Here is a 22,604-nt window from a genome sequence, read left to right on the forward strand (position 1 = left end):
TTAGTAGCCGGAGCGTCCAAAGGGTTAATAGAACGATCTGAACACCAAATGGATAAAACTGACCAGTTGATAGAATATACTGCCCTATTAGAAGGTCTATTAGAAGCTAAGAGAACATCCATCACCATCCGAGGAAGGTGGTAATAACAGAGGACCAGCCTTTCAAGTTCAGAGCTAGAAGAGTGGGAATCTTGAGCTCTGGATGGAGCAGTCTTCCCTTGCTCTGGGTCTGAAGGTCCTCACTTACCGGGAGAACTCACAAGGAAACCGAACTGAGGTGCAGAAGATGCACATACCAAGGGCAATAAATTAAATCCTGAGTGATAATCAGCATTTTCATTAAGCGACTGAGAAGGAAAGGCGTAATGGAGCATGATCCCACTTCGAGATAGAGCATCCCCAATTTATTTCACAAAGAATTTTCACTGGAGTAATACTAGTAAAAAAGTTTGGTATCTCTCAATAAAGAGTTGTATATCCAGATAAGCACACTTTTTGTGCATGATATGAGCCACTTCCAGATGCAAGGGCAACTCATGACTCAACGAAGACAGGAAACAGCCTTTACAACAAGGTTTTTACCACATTGTGACTTAGCCACGCATTTTTGAGCATGCATGTTTTTACCATGTGCATGTTTTTACAACGCATGCCTTTATCATGCATTTAAGGTACGTTGGGGGGTCTCCCCCCACAAATACATAGTTTTTAAATACATATAAACAATGCGTGGTAATGGCATCCATTGTAAAAACACAAGTGATGTAAATAAATGCGGGGTAAAAAATGAGTGGTTAAGGCATGCAATGTATTTCCCTGCTTTGTTCCGTCGTACAACCATCGAAGACAGCCTACTCAAGAAGCCCACAGTCTTGCTCTCCTTCCCAGCTAGATGAGCAGCTGACTGAACACTCACTTTTAATCAGGGTCAGGGCCAAAACGTCTAGAGCCCACATAAAGATGCCCCATCACAGTGTCTGTAACTGTCAGCCCCTCCAACACCCTGCCCTGCCGCTATGGAACGAAACCCTTTATATCCAACTTAGTTAGTCTGAGCTTCAAAACATTGGTATATGCTTCTGCTCCCACAGAGGCCTGAGACAATTGAAAGAGAGATCTTGCAATCAATCCCCTCCCCTTTGTGGCAATTAGATACATAAGACATATCTAATTTCACCTCATTGTAGCAAATCAACTTAGTCTGGATCAAGAATGACTTTTTTTCAAGTTCACAGAGAGACAAACAAAGTGAAAATATTTTTTTTGTTCAAGCTTTTATCAAAGAAATTACCATTGCCTATTCTTTTAACTCTGGCAAAACAGTTGGTCTAGCTAACAAACTTGCCATCAGCCAAAGACGAGGAACTTACTGTAATGAGCCAGTCGTCCAGATATGGTTACTACTGGGACCCTGGGGATTGGCTGCCACAACAAACATGACCTTGGCAAATACTCTCGGATCAGAGGAAATGATAAAAAGGTAAAACCTTCAACTAAAAATTACGATCACGCACAGTGAATTTAAAAAACAGTTTTCATAGGAATGTGAAAATAGGTGCTGTGAAGATCCAGGGACACCATCCAATACTAAACTTGAAAAGCCAAAAGAAACTGTCATAATATCTCAAACATCTCCTTCCGCATGAACTTGTTCGGGATTGAAAGTTCAAAATTAGATGCAAATCCTCTTGTTTTTTAAGAATAGGAAAATAACAAAAAGAGAGACATTTGCCTCTCTGAGACACTGGAATGACTTCCATGGCACCATTCTCCAACAGAGCACAAAATGTTTGTGTAGAGGGGAGGGGTTAGGTGGTAAGGGGGTTCTTGAAAAATGTCAGATTGTAACCCTGTCTGACAATCCGCAAGATCCATTGGTCAGACATAATTGAACCATAGTGGGAGAAATGCTGCCACACAACCCCCTACAAGTGTCTCATCACCAAATCCTGGAGAGGAATCAAAGAGGCTAGGAGGCTGGCCATGTGATGGTGGATGAACAAGAACCTTGACAGTGATTACATCGCCCTGATCCATGATCTCTGACGAGACGATAAAACAGTTGTTGCGTTGAGGTTGTGTCTGTGGTTGTTGATCCCAGACCAATGGGCATACCCTTCAAAATTCCAGTACTGTTTACGAAACTTCCGCAAGGGAGAGGAAAGTCCTACACACAGTGGCCCAACTCTAAAATCTGCCTAAATCTCTCCAAAGATGCCAATTCTTTTTCATTAACCTCTGACCATCAAACAGGATGTCAATCAATTGCTATTACTCATCAGACTTAAAACCAGTGGCACATATCCAAGCATACCTCCAAAGGACCACAGAAGACATCATAGAGCAACCTTCATGTTCTGCCTGGATGTTCAATGTCATCATGCAGAAGTTGCTTAAAAGGATCCCTCAGATGTTCCGTCACTGAATGCAGAGTGAATTCCACAAGTACACATCATGCATGGCGTATAACTCTCTAAGAGACAGCTAGCACTGGATGACCTGAGGGCCAGACAACTAGACGTAAACGTCTCTTTTGTACATAGAGTCAAGCTTCTTGGACTCTCTGTCTATTGGATTAGACATAATCACATTCTGCTCAAGCCTTGAGGCCAAAGCTTATACAACAAGCCTCTCTGGAATAGGATAAGAGGACAAGTAAGGATGGTCAGAAGAAATAGGCCTAAATTTCCAGGAATCTCTAAGTGACCCGGTGGTACAGATTGCTTTTTTTACCATGGTTCCATCAGTTCTTTTGGTCAGCAGGAGAATATCTTTCCAATTGTTGTTGACATGGTTCGGCACTCAGATGGGGAATGGGAGGCTCGGCATGTTCCTCACCAGGCTGTGCACTACAGCCTGTTGGGGAAGATGCAAATAGTGCATGACTGTTTTGCAGGCCCAAGAGGGCCAGCCAAGCGGTTATGCGCACTTAGGGAGTACAAACCACTCCCACCCGAGAGCCACTGACTGCAATAGGAAAACTAAAATGATAATAACGATAAGTTATTATAATTCTATTTTTCCTATTGAGCAGTGGGTCAATGCTCCTCCACCCTTAGTGGAGGCGGCAAAACTGGTCTTTCTGGGAAGAGCTGAGTTTGCTAGCACACCAGTTTTGTAGTGGATCTTTTCAGATGGTTATGTTTCCCAGGTTGTCTAAGCTACAGAGAGGGTGCCATTTGCTGTGCGAAAAAGCTACCATGAGTCTATACACTTCTGTTCCACATTGTGTTTGTGCTTCATTCCTCACAGAGTGTCCCAACAAGGAGCATGACCCTACTTAACATGAATTATGCCAGAGCATGCATCCCAAAACATTGAGGTCAGCTAGGCAAAGGTCCATGACAAGGCATGTGGAGGAGAAGAGGGAGACAGGGTGGAAAAGAGAGTGAAGGTAAAAGTAGAAAGGAGAAAGAGACAGGGTGTTGGAGATGGGGCCAAAGAGAAAGTGAAGGTGAAGAAAAGCAAAAGAACAAGTGCAGAATGGGAGGCAGGTGAAATGTAGAGGGGCGGCGGCATTGCTTGCAAAGAGTACGTGTGAGTAGAGAAAGAGAGAAAACACAAAGCACAAAGATGCAAACGTACAGTGTACAGTGTACAGTGTGAATGAACATCTTTCAGGAGCTTGAGAAATCCAAGTGTGTTTGTGCAGGGGTGCTCCCAAAGGGCACGGGGACCAAGTTCAAAAACAGAAGAGGGTCACTGAGTACACTAAATACCAGGAGAGGGAGGCAGGGAATCAAAATAGAACAAGAACAAACCTCTCCTATGTATCACATCAATATCTTGGTAATATATCCTTCATAGAATATCTATATCAACATTGTCCCACAACAAAGGTTATTTAGAAAACATTATTCTTTTTTATTCTTTTCTGACATGAAAAAATGACATCATCAATATGCTCATTCAATATGTACAATATTTTCAAATATACACAAAAAATATATACAGTAGCCCCACAAAGAAAGGAAAAAAATGTTTATCATTCATACATCTAATCATACCAAGCATCCAAAAATCACCAACCACAGTTCAGCCACAATAAAATAAGACAAAAACATTGCAAAGCAGAAAAATACATAAGTATATACACACAAACAGGCAAACAAAGAAAAGGCGCCGACCCGCGTTTCGGAAAAGGACCGATGCCCACAGTTCCTTCGTCAGGGCGCAGTTGATACAGTTCTTGGTAGACACAATTCTTGATAGACGTAACTTTTTTCTTCAATATTATGAAATGAATCCACCAGATAGAATAACAGGGGGGCTTAATCTTGAAATTACATCAGATATGAACATGTCATCGTATAATTTGCTAGAATCCGAATATATAACAGGGCGGTAACCTTCCACCACACAGAATGTTCGGATAAGGTACCCAGATCCTGAAAACCCGATCCTTGTAAGTGACAGGGCAACACCTAAGGGAACGTCCGAAATTACGTTGGGCGAGTGTCTCTGTGAGATGCACAGGCATAGATGTCATAAAACGCTATTTGGGAGCGAACTATCGTCACACAGGATAATCGAGAAGAGGATTGACTGACGGGGTCCACAGGTACACTTCCGTAGGATTACATAAGCACTGAGTGCATAGGACGAGTCTCCGGCTGACGAGACGTCCACAGATAATACCGAAGGGGACCAAAGCCATGCCCAGAATTCCAAGCATTCTCACATCGCCAGCCAGCCGCCATTAAAGGCTAGGCGGTTTCTGACAAACACAAAGCAATGAACAGTCAGGTTGCTCAATGTTTTTAGACTGGAAAATGCTAACTTTAACCCCTTCCATGCTGGTGACGAACCCCAGCCGTCACGCTCCACGGTGCTCTTGTGCTGATGACGGCTGGGGTTCGTCACGGCCCCGCCCTGTTCGTTCGGCGGCCGCACACGGGGGGAATCGCGGCCGCACGGATGGGGTTAAAAGTGAGAAGGCAGCACTGGTAGAATCGATTCAGAAACATGGAATTACTTTAGACAAAATTCCTTTTTTGTCACAGACAACTGTATTGTGTTCTACTGTAGTGGCATTTATACAGCAATGATGAATCATGGAAGCACATTTGTGAACAGGCAGCACTCTTTGGGAGTGCTGTGGATGAAAGAGTGTGGGTCTGCCATGTGGCCTATATGGTTAATGTTATGAAGTCATGCGAGAGGACTAGTGATTATCTTTTTGTTGCTGAGCCTAAGAGGCATATTTATCATAGGTTTTGTGTCGCTCTTGCTCCACGCAAGGTGATGTAGTACGAAACAAAACCTAGAAGGTGATTTACGAAGTCATAAAAGGCCACTTTGTTTGCCTTTGTAAATCTAAGTTAATACTCAGCAGTGCAAGTCGCTCCCTTGTGTTACTCTGCCCCAGGGAGGCGTTCCATGGATGGAGTGTAGGTGGTCCAATGCATACACCCATGGATTTTAGCACAAATCCAGATTTACCATGAGTGGTGGACCTGGGAAGGCGACAAAATGCTACGCTTTCCTAGGGGAGGCATAACGAGGAGAAATATCTTTATTTCTCCTAGTTTTCCTCTCTCTTTAAATGTGTGCCACACATAGAGAGGACAAAGCCTCAAAGGGTTATTTGTGCAGGAAGGTGCCCTTTCCTGCACAAAAAATCCTGCCTGTGACAGAGGCACCCTTGCATCATGGAGTAAGGGTGCCTGCATTGGTGCTAGGCCGCAGACTGTGCACCAGCACAGACAGAGGACAGGAATGCTCCATAGAGTGATAGATATGGCACATCCCTTCCCTCGCCCTTTCACTCGGCACAGCAAGTTGTCTTGCTGCCTTGCGTGAAAAAATGATAAATATGAACCTTATTACGCATATGCATAGAGAGAGTGCGCGAGTAAGGTTTGGCCTATGTAAGCTGTGTTCGTTTTGTACATGTATGGCAGAAACTGATCAAAAGGGTGAGGCAAATTTTTGGGAAAAATGTTACAACACACTCACTCAAATGATGGATATATGGGGAAGAAACCTGGGACACAGGTATGAAATCAGTGTTTTTGAAGCTAGTGTATGTTACATTCAAAGCAAGGTTTAACCTAGGTTTTGTGAAGGAAACGTGGAAGAAAACAGGTGGCAAAGACACATTTTCTTGATACAGTTCAGGATTTCTTCACTGCTTCACCTGCTCGACCAGCATGGTTCTTTGGAAGAGGATCATGTGCGAAGCCTCAGGTGTGATTACATTGAAAAGATCTGACACCGGAAATTGCAAGAGCGACTCTACTTGTGATTCAACGAGGAGATCAGAGATAGAGCTTTCACTTCATAGAGTTCCCAGCAATTATTTTCCATCTGTCCATACGTTGATACATTGTTACTACTGTCTATGAGCCTCATTACAAGATGGCGGTTAATTCTGATACCAGCGCAAACTCCTGCTTGTGCAGGGACTGGAGATCAGAATTTCATGTACTGCAAAAAACATCATGCCCCTTAATCAGGGCCACTAGAATAATACAGCAGGAGAGGACGAAATTATGTAGTGCAGCATACTAAATTATTTCGCAAGAAAAGGCAAGTAATACTTCATTACTTTGTCATGTTTACACATGGTAACACTGTCTGGGCAAATATTTTACTTTATTAGTATCAGTTAAATAGCTAAATAGAGCTATACGAAGTTAAAAGATGGCCAGTTAAAGTTTGCGAAGGGCTTTCCAATGTGCGGAACACATGCCACCATGATTTAAGTAACGTTTGACCCGTTTGAGCTTTGTTAAAATCTGCATATTTTGCAGAAGACAATGGATTATGTGGCAAATACATAATAATGCGGGAAAATGCTGCTGCTGCATAATCATATCATTTCATTGGCCCTGCCCTTAATTTACACCTGATAAATTCTGATTGACGCACATTTTGGCGTTTATCAGATGCATTAAATCCCGCGAGGTCGATATTTAAGGGGTACGATAGATACCTCCATCTTTCCCAAATTGGCGTATATCAGACTCATTAAATACCACACCCCGTGGTGTCGATATTTAAGGGGTACGAATTGTACGTTATATACCTCCATCTTTCCCCTACCACTTCGAAAGAGGGCCTATGAAGCGTTTCAATGCTCTTGAGAACTGCAGGTGTATATTTTTGCAAAATCCCTTCCGCCTTTGAGGCTAAAGGCACGAGGCACCTTCATTGAAGTAAATGTAGAGGTGGTCCTATCACCTCTTGTAAAGGTTTACAGAGTCCGAACCTCACAGCGGAAAGAGAGCGGCCCAGCAATGAACCAATAGAAAGCCTAATCTGCCGGTTTACCCACTGCTATATGTGCATAGTGCAGGAAATGGGTTTGGGTAACAGGCAAGGTGGCTCAGCCCCTTATTCGTCCACAGAGAAAGAAAATGAATCCAATTTAATTTGGCAATGGCAATACCTGTGCTATGAAGCTGCACATGTGTTATTATTGGTACTTACCACATAAACAAGCATTGGAAATGCAATAGGTCTCGCATTAGAAAAGTTGTAGTTATTGGTCTTGTAAATGACATTTTTTATTTATTTGTTTGTTTTTAAAATTGCTAAATTGATGGCTTTGTCATTTACAATGCCAATAAATATAACTTTCGCGAATGTGACACCTATAGCATTTGGAATGCAACATATTTTGTATTTACGTCACTTAGATGGCAGCTCTGGTCGTTAGGCCACATCTATAGAGAGCAGGAGAGTGCAGCAGGGGAGAGAAGCACAGCAATGCAATAGGTCTCGCATTAGGAAAGTTTGAGCTATTGGTATTGTAAAGGACACATTTTTTATTTATGTGCTTGTTTTGAAAATAGCGAAATTAATAGCTTTGTTATTTGTAATGCCAATAGTTTTATCTTTCGCAAATGTGACACCTATTGTAACACAATATGTGTTGTGAGGGTGAGTGAGGGTGAGGGGTTGAGGGTGAGTGAGGGTGAGGGGTTGAGGGTGAGTGAGGGTGAGGGTGAGTGAGGGTGAGGGGTTGAGGGTGAGGGGTTGAGGGTGAGTGAGGGTGAGGGTGAGCGAGGGTGAGGGTGAGGGGGTGAGGGTGAGTGAGAGTGAGGGTGAGGGGTTGAGGGTGAGTGAGGGTGAGGGTGAGGGTGAGGGTGAGGGTGGGTGAGGGTGGGTGAGGGTGAGTGAGGGTGAGGGTGAGTGAGGGTGAGGGGTTGAGGGTGAGTGAGTGAGAGTGAGGGTGAGTGAGGGGTTGAGGGTGAGGGGTTGAGGGTGAGTGAGGGTGAGGGGTTGAGGGTGAGTGAGGGTGAGGGGTTGAGGGTGAGTGAGGGTGAGTGAGAGTGAGGGTGAGGGGTTGAGGATGAGTGAGGGTGAGGGTGAGTGAGGGTGAGGGTGAGTGAGGGTGAGGGTGAGTGAGGGTGAGGGTGAGTGAGGGTGTGTGAGGGTGAGTGAGGGTGAGGGTGAGGGTGAGTGAGGGTGAGGGGTTGAGGGTGAGTGAGGGTGAGGGTGAGTGAGGGTGAGGGTGAGGGGTTGAGGGTGAGTGAGGGTGAGGGGTTGAGGGTGAGTGAGGGTGAGGGGTTGAGGGTGAGTGAGGGTGAGGGTGAGTGAGGGTGAGGGGTTGAGGGTGAGTGAGGGTGAGTGAGGGTGAGGGGTTGAGGGTGAGTGAGAGTGAGGGTGAGGGGTTGAGGGTGAGTGAGGGTGAGGGTGGGTGAGGGTGAGTGAGGGTGAGGGTGAGTGAGGGTGAGGGTGAGTGAGGGTGAGGGGTTGAGGGTGAGTGAGGGTTAGTGAAAGTGAGGGTGAGTGAGGGGTTGAGGGTGAGGGGTTGAGGGTGAGTGAGGGTGAGGGCTTGAGGGTGAGTGAGGGTGAGTGAGGGTGAGGGTGAGGGGTTGAGGGTGAGTGAGGGTGAGGGTGAGTGAGGGTGTGTGAGGGTGAGTGAGGGTGAGGGTGAGTAAGGGTGAGGGGTTGAGGGTGGGTGAGGGGTTGAGGGTGAGTGAGGGTGAGGGGTTGAGGGTGAGTGAGGGTGAGGGGTTGAGGGTGAGTGAGGGTGAGGGTGAGTGAGGGTGAGGGGTTGAGGGTGAGTGAGGGTGAGGGGTTGAGGGTGGTGAGGGTGAGTGAGAGTGAGGGTGAGTGAGGGGTTGAGGGTGAGGGGTTGAGGGTGAGTGAGGGTGAGGGGTTGAGGGTGAGTGAGGGTGAGGGGTTGAGGGTGAGTGAGGGTGAGGGGTTGAGGGTGAGTGAGGGTGAGGGAGAGTGAGGGGTTGAGGGTGAGTGAGGGTGAGTGAGGGTGAGGGGTTGAGGGTGAGTGAGGGTGAGGGTGAGTGAGGGTGAGGGTGGGTGAGGGTGAGTGAGGGTGAGTGAGGGTGGGTGAGTGAGGGTGGGTGAGGGTGAGTGAGGGTGAGGGGTTGAGGGTGAGTGAGGGGTGGGGTGGTGAGGGTGAGGGGTTGCGGGTGAGTGAGGGTGAGGGTGAGTGAGGGTGAGTGAGGGGTTGAGGGTGAGGGGTTGAGGGTGAGTGAGGGAGAGGGGTTGAGGGTGAGTGAGGGTGAGGGGTTGAGGGTGAGTGAGGGTGAGTGAGGGTGAGGGGTTGAGGGTGAGTGAGGGTGAGTGAGGGTGAGGGGTTGAGGGTGAGTGAGGGTGAAGTGGGTGAGGGTGAGGGTGAGTGAGGGTGAGGGTGAGTGAGGGTGAGGGGTTGAGGGTGAGTGAGGGTGAGGGTGAGTGAGGGTGAGGGTGAGTGAGGGTGAGGGTGAGTGAGGGTGAGTGAGGGTGAGGGTGTGTGAGGGTGTGTGAGGGTGAGTGAGGGTGAGGGTGAGTGAGGGGTTGAGGGTGAGTGAGGGTGAGGGTGAGTGAGGGTGAGGGTGAGGGGTTGAGGGTGAGTGAGGGTGAGGGGTTGAGGGTGAGTGAGGGTGAGTGAGGGTGAGGGGTTGAGGGTGAGTGAGGGTGAGGGGTTGAGGGTGAGTGAGGGTGAGGGGTTGAGGGTGAGTGAGGGTGAGGGTGAGGGGTTGAGGGTGAGTGAGGGTGAGGGGTTGAGGGTGAGTGAGGGTGAGGGGTTGAGGGTGGGTGAGTGAGGGTGAGTGAGGGTGAGGGAGGGTGAGTGAGGGTGAGTGAGGGTGAGTGAGGGTGAGTGAGGGTGGGTGAGGGTGGGTGAGGGTGAGGGAGGGTGAGGGTGAGGGTGAGTGAGGGTGAGGGGTTGAGGGTGAGTGAGGGTGAGGGGATGAGGGTGAGTGAGGGTAAGGATTGAGGGTGGGTGAGGGTGAGTGAGGGTGAGGGGTTGAGGGTGAGTGAGGGTGAGGGTGGGTGAGGGTGAGTGAGGGTGAGGGGTTGAGGGTGAGTGAGAGTGAGGGTGAGTGAGGGGTTGAGGGTGAGGGGTTGAGGGTGGGTGAGGGTGAGGGTGAGGGGTTGAGGGTGAGGGTGAGTGAGGGTGAGGGTGAGTGAGGGTGAGGGTGAGAGTGAGTGAGGGTGAGGGTAAGTGAGGGTGAGGGGTTGAGGGTGAGTGAGGGTGAGGAGTTGAGGGTGAGTGAGGGTGAGGGTGAGGGTGAGGGTGAGTGAGGGTGAGGGTGAGTGAGGGTGAGGGGTTGAGGGTGAGTGAGGGTGAGGGTGAGTGAGGGTGAGGGTGAGTGAGGGTGAGGGTGAGTGAGGGTGAGGGTGAGTGAGGGTGAGGGTGAGAGTGAGTGAGGGTGAGGGTAAGTGAGGGTGAGGGGTTGAGGGTGAGTGAGGGTGAGGAGTTGAGGGTGAGTGAGGGTGGGGGTGAGGGTGAGTGAGGGTGAGGGTGAGTGAGGGTGAGGGGTTGAGGGTGAGTGAGGGTGAGGGTGAGTGAGGGTGAGGGTGAGTGAGGGTGAGGGTGAGTGAGGGTGAGTGAGGGTGAGGGTGAGTGAGGGTGAGTGAGGGTGAGGGTGTGTGAGGGTGTGTGAGGGTGAGTGAGGGTGAGGGTGAGTGAGGGTGAGGGTGAGTGAGGGTGAGGGTGAGGGGTTGAGGGTGAGTGAGGGTGAGGGGTTGAGGGTGAGTGAGGGTGAGTGAGGGTGAGGGGTTGAGGGTGAGTGAGGGTGAGTGAGGGTGAGGGGTTGAGGGTGAGTGAGGGTGAGGGTGTGTGAGGGTGAGTGAGGGGTTGAGGGTGAGGGGTTGAGGGTGAGTGAGGGTGAGGGGTTGAGGGTGAGTGAGGGTGAGGGGTTGAGGGTGAGTGAGGGTGAGGGGTTGAGGGTGAGTGAGGGTGAGGGGTTGAGGGTGAGTGAGGGGTTGAGGGTGGGTGAGGGGTTGAGGGTGAGTGAGGGTGAGTGAGGGTGAGTGAGGGTGAGGGTGAGTGAGGGTGAGGGTGGGTGAGGGTGAGGGTGGGTGAGGGTGAGTGGAGGGTGAGGGGTTGAGGGTGAGTGAGGGTGAGGGTGAGTGAGGGTGAGGGGTTGTGGGTGAGTGAGGGTGAGGGTGAGTGAGGGTGAGTGAGGGGTTGAGGGTGAGGGTGAGGGGTTGAGGGTGAGGGGTTGAGGGTGAGTGAGGGTGAGGGGTTGAGGGTGAGTGAGGGTGAGGGGTTGAGGGTGAGTGAGGATGAGGGGTTGAGGGTGAGTGAGGGTGAGGGGTTGAGGGTGAGTGAGGGTGAGTGAGGGTGAGGGGTTGAGGGTGAGGGTGGGTGAGGGTGAGTGAGGGTGAGGGTGAGTGAGGGTGAGGGTGAGTGAGGGTGAGGGTGGGTGAGTGAGGGTGAGTGAGGGTGAGTGAGGGTGAGGGTGAGTGAGGGTGAGGGTGAGTGAGGGTGAGTGAGGGTGAGGGTTGAGGGTGAGTGAGGGTGAGGGGTTGAGGGTGAGTGAGGGTGAGGGGTTGAGGGTGAGTGAGGGTGAGTGAGGGTGAGGGGTTGAGGGTGAGTGAGGGTGAGGGGTAGAGGGGTGAGGGTGAGTGAGAGTGAGGGTGAGTGAGGGGTTGAGGGTGAGGGGTTGACGGTGGGTGAGGGTGAGGGGTTGAGGGTGATGGTGAGGGTGAGTGAGGGTGAGGGTGAGTGAGGGTGAGGGTGAGTGAGGGTGAGTGAGGGTGAGGGTGAGTGAGGGTGGTGAGGGTGGGGTGAGTGAGGGATTGAGGGTGAGTGAGGGTGAGTGAGGGTGAGGGGTTGAGGGTGAGTGAGGGTGAGTGAGGGTGAGGGGTTGAGGGTGAGTGAGGGTGAGTGAGGGTGAGGGTTGAGGGTGAGTGAGAGTGAGGGTGAGTGAGGGGTTGAGGGTGAGGGGTTGAGGGTGAGTGAGGGTCAGGGGTTGAGGGTGAGTTGAGGGTGAGGGGTTGAGGGTGAGTGAGGGTGAGGGGTTGAGGGTGAGTGAGGGTGAGTGAGGGGTTGAGGGTGGGTGAGGGGTTGAGGGTGAGTGAGGGTGAGTGAGGGTGAGTGAGGGTGAGTGAGGGTGAGTGAGGGTGAGGGTGGGGTGAGGGTGAGTGAGGGTGGGTGAGGGTGAGTGAGGGTGAGGGGTTGAGGGTGAGTGAGGGTGAGTGAGGGTGAGGGGTTGCGGGTGAGTGAGGGTGAGGGTGAGTGAGGGTGAGTGAGTGAGGGTGAGTGAGGGGTGAGGGTGAGGGGTTGAGGGTGAGTGAGGGTGAGTGAGGGGTTGAGGGTGAGGGGTTGAGGGTGCGTGAGGGTGAGGGGCTGAGGGTGAGTGAGGGTGAGGGGTTGAGGGTGAGTGAGGGTGAGGGGTTGAGGGTGAGTGAGGGTGAGTGAGGGGTTGAGGGTGGGTGAGGGGTTGAGGGTGAGTGAGGGTGAGTGAGGGTGAGTGAGGGTGAGTGAGGGTGAGGGTGAGTGAGGGTGAGGGTGGGTGAGGGTGAGTGAGGGTGGGTGAGGGTGAGTGAGGGTGAGGGGTTGAGGGTGAGTGAGGGTGAGGGGTGAGGGTGAGGGGTTGCGGGTGAGTGAGGGTGAGGGTGAGTGAGGGTGAGTGAGGGTGAGTGAGGGGTTGAGGGTGAGGGGTTGAGGGTGAGGGGTTGAGGGTGAGTGAGGGTGAGGGGTTGAGGGTGAGTGAGGGTGAGGGGTTGAGGGTGAGTGAGGATGAGGGGTTGAGGGTGAGTGAGGGTGAGGGGTTGAGGGTGAGTGAGGGTGAGTGAGGGTGAGGGGTTGAGGGTGAGGGTGGGTGAGGGTGAGTGAGGGTGAGTGAGGGTGAGGGTGAGTGAGGGTGAGGGTGAGTGAGGGTGAGGGTGGGTGAGTGAGGGTGAGTGAGGGTGAGTGAGGGTGAGGGTGAGTGAGGGTGAGGGTGAGTGAGGGTGAGGGTGAGTGAGGGTGAGGGTTGAGGGTGAGTGAGGGTGAGGGGTTGAGGGTGAGTGAGGGTGAGGGTTGAGGGTGAGTGAGGGTGAGTGAGGGTGAGGGGTTGAGGGTGAGTGAGGGTGAGTGAGGGTGAGGGTGAGTGAGGGTGAGGGGTTGAGGGTGAATGAGAGTGAGGGTGAGTGAGGGGTTGAGGGTGGGTGAGGGTGGGTGAGGGTGAGGGGTTGAGGGTGATGTGAGGGTGAGTGAGGGTGAGGGTGAGGGTGAGTGAGGGTGAGTGAGGGTGAGGGTGAGTGAGGGTGAGTGAGGGTGAGGGTGAGTGAGGTGGTGAGGGTGAGGGTGAGTGAGGGTGAGGGTGAGTGAGGGTGAGGGTTGAGGGTGAGTGAGGGTGAGGGGTTGAGGGTGAGTGAGGGTGAGTGAGGGTGAGGGGATGAGGGTGAGTGAGGATGAGGGTGAGTGAGTGGTGAGGGTGAGTGAGAGTGAGGGTGAGTGAGGGTTGAGGGTGAGGGGTTGAGGGTGGGTGAGGGTGAGGGTGAGGGGTTGAGGGTGAGGTTGAGTGAGGGTGAGGGTGAGTGAGGGTGAGGGTGAGTGAGGGTGAGTGAGGGTGAGGGTGAGTGAGGGTGAGTGAGGGTGAGGGGTTGAGGGTGAGTGAGGGTGAGGAGTTGAGGGTGAGTGAGGGTGAGGGTGAGTGAGGGTGTGGGTGAGTGAGGGTGTGGGTGAGTGAGGGTGAGTGAGGGTGAGGGTGAGTGAGGGTGAGGGTGAGTGAGGGTGAGTGAGGGTGATGAGTGAGGGTGAGTGAGGGTGAGGGGTTGAGGGTGAGTGAGGGTGAGGGTGAGTGAGGGGTTGAGGGTGAGTGAGGGTGAGGGTGGGGTGAGTGAGGGTGAGGGGTTGAGGGTGAGGGGTTGAGGGTGAGGGGTTGAGGGTGAGTGAGGGTGAGGGTGAGTGAGGGTGAGGGTTGAGGGTGAGTGAGGGTGAGGGGTTGAGGGTGAGTGAGGGTGAGGGTGAGTGAGGGTGAGGGGGTTGAGGGTGAGTGAGGGTGAGGGTGAGTGAGGGTGAGTGAGGGTGAGGGTGAGTGAGGGTGAGGGTGAGTGAGGGTGAGGGTGAGTGAGGGGTTGAGGGTAAGTGAGGGTGAGTGAGAGTGAGGGTGAGTGAGGGGTGAGGGTGAGGTGAAGGGTTGAGGGGGAGTGAGGGTGAGGGGTTGAGGGTGAGTGAGGGTGAGGGGTTGAGGGTGAGTGAGGGTGAGTGAGAGTGAGGGTGAGTGAGGGGTTGAGGGTGAGGGGTTGAGGGTGGGTGAGGGTGAGGGTGAGGGGTTGAGGGTGAGGGTGAGTGAGGGTGAGGGTGAGTGAGGGTGAGGGTGAGTGAGGGTGAGGGTGAGTGAGGGTGAGTGAGGGTGAGGGGTTGAGGGTGAGTGAGGGTGAGGAGTTGAGGGTGAGTGAGGGTGAGGGTGAGTGAGGGTGAGGGTGAGTGAGGGTGAGTGAGGGTGAGGGTGAGTGAGGGTGAGGGTGAGTGAGGGTGAGTGAGGGTGATGAGTGAGGGTGAGTGAGGGTGAGGGGTTGAGGGTGAGTGAGGGTGAGGGTGAGTGAGGGTGAGGGGTTGAGGGTGAGTGAGGGTGAGGGTGGGGTGAGTGAGGGTGAGGGGTTGAGGGTGAGGGGGTTGAGGGTGAGGGGTGAGGGTGAGGGGTTGAGGGTGAGGAGGGTGAGGGTGAGTGAGGGTGAGGGTGAGTGAGGGTGAGGGGTTGAGGGTGAGTGAGGGTGAGGGGTTGAGGGTGAGTGAGGGTGAGGGTGAGGGGTTGAGGGTGAGTGAGGGTGAGGGTGAGTGAGGGTGAGTGAGGGTGAGTGAGGGTGAGGGTGAGTGAGGGTTGAGGGTGAGTGAGGGTGAGTGAGAGTGAGGGTGAGTGAGGGGTTGAGGGTGAGTGAGGGGTTGAGGGGAGTGAGGGTGAGGGGTTGAGGGTGAGTGAGGGTGAGGGGTTGAGGGTGAGTGAGGGTGAGGGTGGGTGAAGGTGAGTGAGGGTGAGGGTTGAGGGTGAGTGAGGGTGAGTGAGGGTGAGTGAGGGTGAGGGTGAGTGAGAGTGAGTGAGGGTGAGTGAGGGTGAGGGTGAGTGAGGGTGAGAGAGGGTGAGGGTGAGTGAGGGTGAGTGAGGGTGATGGGTTGAGGGTGAGTGAGGGTGAGGGGTTGAGGGTGAGTGAGGGTGAGGGGTTGAGGGTGGGTGAGGGTTGAGGGTGAGTGAGAGTGAGGGGTTGAGGGTGAGTGAGGGTGAGGGTGAGTGAGGGTGAGGGGTTGCGGGTGAGTGAGGGTGAGTGAGAGTGAGGGTGAGTGAGGGGTTGAGGGTGAGGGGATGAGGGTGAGTGAGGGTGAGGGTGAGGGGTTGAGGGTGAGTGAGGGTGAGGGTGAGGGGTTGAGGGTGAGTGAGGGTGAGGGGTTGAGGGTGAGTGAGGGTGAGGGGTTGAGGGTGGGTGAGTGAGGGTGAGTGGGGTGAGTGAGGGTGAGTGAGGGTGAGTGAGGGTGAGTGAGGGTGGGTGAGGGTGGGTGAGGGTGAGGGAGGGTGAGGGAGGGTGAGGGTGAGGGTGAGTGAGGGTGAGGGGTTGAGGGTGAGTGAGGGTGAGGGGTAGAGGGTGAGTGAGGGTGAGGGGTTGAGGGTGGGTGAGGGTGAGTGAGGGTGAGGGGTTGAGGGTGAGTGAGGGTGAGTGAGGGTGAGTGAGGGAGAGTGAGTGATGGTGAGGGGTTGAGGGTGAGGGGTTGAGGTGAGTGAGAGTGAGGGAGAGTCAGGGGTTGAGGGTGAGGGTTGAGGGTGAGTGAGGGTGAGGGTGAGGGTTGAGGGTGAGTGAGGGTGAGGGTGAGGGGTTGAGGGTGGGTGAGGGGTTGAGGGTGAGTGAGGGTGAGGGGTTGAGGGTGAGTGAGGGTGAGGGTGAGGGTGAGTGAGGGTGAGGGTGAGTGAGGGTGAGGGGTTGAGGGTGAGTGAGGGTGAGGGTGAGTGAGGGTGAGTGAGGGTGAGTGAGGGTGAGTGAGGGTGAGTGAGGGTGAGGGTGAGTGAGGGTGAGTGAGGGTGAGGGTTAGTGAGGGGTTGAGGGTGAGTGAGGGTGAGGGGTTGAGGGTGAGTGAGGGTGAGTGAGGGTGAGGGGTTGAGGGTGAGTGAGGGTGAGGGTGAGAGATGAGACGGTCTTTGAGGCGCCTCTGCTGTATTTGCATTTGGTAAAACAGCCTTAATGATGTGTTGAGAGGCGCCCCCCCTGCCATTGTTGCAGGCCGCCGTGTGTACGGGGAGGGGGCAGCAAGCACAATTTATGGTGTCTAAAGCGACCCTTTCCTGAGAGACAGCCCTGGAGACAGAGGATGTTTATTTCAAGGAAGTCCAGCGGCCTTCGCGTCTGGGCAGCATTTAGTAAAAAAACAAAAAAAAAAGTACAAATATTTAGAAGCATTTACATCTGCATTTAATCCATCGTGCAAGTCTGTCATTGCACGCGGGTGGAATGTTTGTCTACTTGCTGTTTATTTTTGACATCAACAGATGCAGGGAGGGTGACGCTCTGTGAAGGAGTGCAGCGTGGGACCCGTTGTGTACGTGGCTAGTGAATGTGAATAGTGCGCATATAGTAGTTACTGCAACAAAACCTACAAAACCGCATAAAACCTAATTAAAAAAAAAGAGACAGGCTGTTATAAACAATGGAATTTACACACGTGCTTGTTGGTGATGTATTCGCCTACATCACTTATAAAACAAGACGGATTGAAGGCAGAGAAGGGGGGGGAGGAGAAATGCGACATGGCGGGCAGGGGAGGGGGCGGAGTGGGGAGAGGGTGTTAAGCAGCAGGGGCCTTTGAAGTGAAGCTAAGCTTCACTTCAAAGGTGTGGGAGGAGTGCGGCTGAGGGAACAGACGGCGATTTGGTGATGTGCACGCGCATTTTAGGTCAATGCGCAAGCGCATTGACCTAAAAGCCACGGGCACAGCACCAAATCGCCGCAGTTAGGTAAACTTTGTTTAAAGCCCTATAGTCTCGCTCTGCTCAATGCGCATGCGCATTGACAGGCGAGACGTAAAAAGGCCAAATTTGACTTCTGTCCGAGGGGTGGTGCCCGCACTGTGCCGACTTGGTGCCCGCACTGTGCCGACTTGGGAGGTCAAGCCACAGATGTTACCAGCGAGCTTTAAGATTTTCCAGCAGCCAGGAGCACACGAAGGGCAACATGTCAGAGCTGGAACCCTGAGATTACAGACTCCGACTAAAGCCACCATGGCATGATCTGTTTACATAACGTAAAACCGGCTCCATTTTTGCCTTACGAAATGGCAGCTGTCTTACTTAATGCAGCAGCATCCGGAGATAGCTGGGGCCCACCTATAAATAATTATATGATTTATTATACCTCTGTAGTTAAGGTTGGCACACCGATCCACAAGGAACCCTGAATAACTTTTGTGCACCCTTGGGTAATTGCCACAAAAATAGGGATTAACAGTATTCAAAAGTCAGCCTTGAATTTACACATTTAGTGCAAACTGATCAGACGGCCCACAATGTATGACTTTGACATATAACATGGGTTTTGTTATAGAAAGTGTCCTCATTGGATAAATCCAAAATGGCTGACTCAAACTATAATGGATCCACGCCTTACCATCATTAGCTGCTTTTTCTTGGACTGGCGAGATCTCATCTAGCTGTTTTGGAGATATAAGACAAGATGTGAGTGTTCAGTGTGCATGCACCAGTGCTTTAGTAGCCAGACTAAAATATATGTGAAGTTTGGCCCCTGTGTACAAAGCCTTTTTGTGGTCACAAAACCTGCAAATTCGAAACCTGTAGGTTTATAGCAACTCTAAAAAGGCAAGCAGCAGTCTACGTTCAAAGTTGGAAATGTCTTTTTCAGACTCGGGGCCTGATTCACAAAGGGCCTCTGCACTCCTGACGGATGGTTCGCAGTTGTGGGGAAGTTTCAGCACTAAGGGCGGCATTTCCGCAGTGAGAATTCTTATTGCGGAGGTTCCGCCCTGAGCGCAGAGGCGGCCGGCACAGGTAAGTGCGTTGCGGTGGCCGGCACAGGTACGTGCGGTGCGGCGGGGCAGGGCGCGGCAGGTGGGGGAGCCAATGGGCGACCTAATAGGCGCTATTTATTTATTTAATTATACCTATTCTGTCGTCTGTTGACTTCCACCCTGCCATCGCCCGCCACACCGCTTTTACCTGTGCCGGCCGCCGCTGCCCGGGTGCGGACATACGCCCACGACTGCTGGGCCTCCGCCTAGGGCCGGACTGGGCACCAAAACCGGCCCTGGCAAAGTGCTTGGTCACCGCCCCCAGGGGTTAGGGGTGGCGCTGAGCTCTGTGCCAGGGCCGGTTTTCGGACGATTTTGTTACATGGCCGATTTTGCAGCTATGCTGCAAGAAAGGCCCTGTTACAAAATCGGCCCCCAGGGGCTCAAAACCGGCGCGCAGCCATGCGGCGCACGGGGGATTGCCCGGTGTCCGATACGGCCAGTCCGGGCCTGCCTCCGCCACCAGTGCAGAAGCCGTTTGTGAATCAGGCCCTCAGTGTGCAATTTGCGATGCATTGCAATTGAGAAGTAGGCAGAGAGTTGAAGGGACGTCTTAAACCTCCTTCCAAATTTCAATGCAACGTACCAAGGTTTGCAACTGCAACTGTGGTCACAAGCCATTGATTGGCGAAAAAACCCAAAGTGGGCAGCGCCTGGTATTCATGTGCAAAGTGGAATCTGTGTGTGGGTAGCGGCTTCCAGTTTGTCTACAAGGGTTGTTGGCATAGGGGGAGCAGGCAGCGGTCCAGTGCGACCACTGCATGCTCTCCCAGTGCCTTTCATAGTATGCCAATTTAATGTTTTTAATACGGCCACTGTCCCTTTAAGGGACATGGGCTGCAAAACTGCTTGCAATCGGCAAATGAAAATGCAGGAATGCAAGTCTAGTGTCCCTTTCAGGCCTCCATACCTCTATTCGCAGCTTGTTTATTAAGAATCACAATCAGAATCCTGCCTAATTTAATAATAATGTGCAGAATTTGATCGATTTGTACATTCATCACACCGCAAATGTAAGGTTCGGCCGCAAAGCAGTTGCTCTGCAAAAACATGCCTTGCGACCTGTCCTTTGGTGCATTGAGCCCAATGCTTTTAAGATATGACTTTTACCAGTAGGGCTACTGTTGAGTTTTTGCGACACGTCAAGAAAATGTTAAATATGTAATTTACATACGTGTCAGATTTATTGTTTCATTTGTAGGCCAATATTTGTCTTCTGCAAAGACATTTTAGGAGTTAAGAAGTTAATACAAAAATATTTGATGATTGGCCTACCAGCTTTTACTGTTCAGAGCTATTTTTGCATTAAAGTAAACATGTAATGTATGTCCAAACAGACTAAAAGAATTCTCGTATGAAACAGTGTCCAGATGTTAGGGCCAAGAACTGTCCGGAAATGCGGTTGGCTAGCTGGGCGAGCTGAACCCGGTGCAGCCCGAATTAATGAAAACGCTGGCTGCGCACACATCACAGGCCAGATCCCACAGAGGGCGAGAAGTGGGTGTTATGAATAGAACAGGACTATTTTAGGATGTGAAGCCTCTCCTTAGCAGTAGGTGAAATCCAGATGTGTGGAAACACAAACTTCGCGAGTTGTGAGCAGAAAAGGAACAGAATTTCAAACAGCCGACGATTCCCACAGAGCAGTAATGTTGAGCAAAAATACTGATTGATGCAAAAGGGAATTTGAGCCCAATCGGGATTATAATCAAATTGGGCAAACAGGCTTTTTGCCCACATGATTTTGCTAGACTATGACCCTACTAATTTGCGAGTCGCAAATTGCGTCGTTTTGCGACTTGCAAATAGGAATGTACAACAGTGTACCAGACAATGTTTGTGATTCCAAATTGGATCGCAAATTGCCTGCAGCATCAATATTCATGAGGCAGGTGCTATTTTTGACCCCATTAGGAATGGCTAGCACTCCCAGTGATGGTGGCCTGCTGGGGTCAACCGACCACCATGTCTGTGACAGCTTTTTAAATAAAGCAGTTTTTTTAAATGCAGCCAGTTTTCTTTAAAGGAAAATAGGATGCATACATTTTTTTTAATAAATGTTACTGTTTAATTTGTTTAGGAGAAGGTAGTGGAACCACTGCCTGCTTTTCCTTTTTTCATCAATGTCAATCACAAAGGGTCCCCTGGGGACCCCTTCCCGTTTGCGAGTGGGTTACCAACCATTTGATATGGGTGGTAAACTGTGAGTGTTTTGCGGCTACAAAACAATCTTACATTGAAGTGCGAGCCGCTATTAGCACGCCCCTTCCTAATAAAGGAGGCAAACCCTATTTTGCAAGTGGGAAACCTATTAAATAGGGCACACAAATTTTGCGGCCGCAAAGGGGCCGATTTCTGATTTGCGAGCGCAAAATATGGTCATACATCTGGCCCTAAATGAAGAGAAAATGGTGCGGGCAAATAGTGCACATGTGGATTTTTTGCAACACGATTCCCCCTTCCAAGGTATGCACGTCAGAATCACATGGAAAGGGCACACCCAGAAAAATACCCAGCTACACGCTCCAACATTATTTGCAGCATGAGCTATTTGCGCCCTACATTGAAAAAGGGTCTAGGGCCAGATGTACGACCATTCCGTTTTGCGCGTTGCAAATTGCAACTCTCAAAACGGATTGTACTAGTGTGTCTCAGACACATTTAGCGATTCCCAATGGGTCGCAAATGACTTGCCTCATCAATATTCATGAGGCAGGTCGCAATTTGCGACCCATTAGGAATGGGCTACAATGACAGGGATGATGGCCTGCTGGGGACAGCAGACCACCATGCCTGTGTTTGCTTTTTAAATAAAGCAACTTTTTTTACCAAATGCAGCCAGGTTGCTTTAAAAAAAATGTAACATTTTCTTTTCCTTTTTTAAGGGGAGGCAGTGGTCCGTGGGACCACTGCCTGGTCTTAAAAATATTTTCACCATCAAACACAAAGGGGAACGGGCCCCCCTGGGATCCCTTCCTGTTTGCGACTGGCATACCACCAATTTAAAATTGGCGGTAACAGTGATTGTTTTGCGAACGCATTTGTGGTCGCAAAACAATTGTACATCCCCATGCGACTCGCTATTAGGAAGGGACATACTTGGCATGCTCCCTTCCTTACAGACTCGCAAAATAGGGTTTATACATGCTACAACTCTTTTTAGCAGGTGCAAACAGCCTGATTTTCCATTTGCGACCGCTAAAAACAGCCGTACATCTATCCCCAAAAGTTAGAGGACAGCTATTATAAAGTTGGAGACTGAGAAGGGTCTCCGGGTGCTGTGATACATCGGAAAAGAGCTGGTGCTCTTTTTCTGCCCGTATCATCTGTAAATCTCTCTAAACCTGGAGTAGCGCAAGATGCTTAGCAAAAGGTATACACAGGCTCGATGTGAAAATGTTGACCATTCCATTTTCAATAGAAGAGCCATGAAACCTTTTTGGTGTATGTGCACATTATAAATATGCTGTAGCATAACATAACTGAGCAGGAAAAAAATCATGGAGTTGCAAACATCCATAGCAACAAGAGTGAAAAAAGTTGATTGTACAGACGCAGTGTTTTCCGCATAGTTAGAAATTTGCAGCACACACCACATTTTGTATAATTTGCGGATGTCAACAAAAATGTGTTTCTAGATCAAATCAGGGCCGGACAGGAAACCTAAAGGAGTCCCAGCACATTTTGTCAGACCAGTTCCTGTACAGAGCATAGCGAGGGTACCTGACCACTACAAGGGAAGCTTGGGGGTTTGGCCCAAGAAAATTTGGGCAAAAATGGTGTATTCTACAACACACTCTTAATTTATATATTTAATTGTATTAGTTCTTAAAGCATTTTAAATGATGACCTTACAGCGCACCAGGATACAACAATCTTTGTTTGGGCCCTTCAACGATTCCCTCGCTATCACCCTCTAACAGGGTCCCTCATCTCTCCATAGGCCCCCTTTCACATGTTTTTCAATTCTTTTACAGTGCCTCTCATACCAATGTAAGGTGTCTGAGCACTTTATATCACACACACATACAGAGACAATCAGTCATTCATGTGTAAATCAGTGTATAGAAAATGTTATATGAGACAACAGGGAATACTTGGTGTAGGATTCACCAGTGGCAGCCCGTGCAGGTAAGCGTGGTGGGGTGGGGAGGGAGTGGAGGGCTGAAATTGACAAACCACGGAATAGGAAAAATAAATAAATAGATAAAACTACTTACCTTGTGCTCGCCACATCACAAACTCTTTTTAGCAACATTAGGGAAATGAAAGACTGGGGGAAAAAGCATACCTTTCGAACCTGTACCATGCAGATTGCTTGCGCTTCTGCATGGGAACCGTCCATGTCCATGCTGTAAGCGCCCAGTGTTTATCATTTTTGCGTTTTATATAAACTTGTGCTATATTAACTCAGTTTATATGGTGGTGG

General features: G+C 50.9%; 1 protein-coding gene across 1 annotated transcript in view; it reads right to left on the reverse strand.

Moving 5' to 3' along the window:
- The window catches only part of LOC144753225 (sperm flagellar protein 1-like), a 135,215-nt gene that overhangs the window by 63,995 nt on the left and 48,616 nt on the right, over window positions 1-22,604 (reverse strand). The window lies entirely within an intron of this gene.

The sequence above is a fragment of the Lissotriton helveticus genome, chromosome 5_1 (genome assembly GCF_964261635.1).
Source record: "Lissotriton helveticus chromosome 5_1, aLisHel1.1, whole genome shotgun sequence".
Classification (NCBI taxonomy): domain Eukaryota; kingdom Metazoa; phylum Chordata; class Amphibia; order Caudata; family Salamandridae; genus Lissotriton; species Lissotriton helveticus.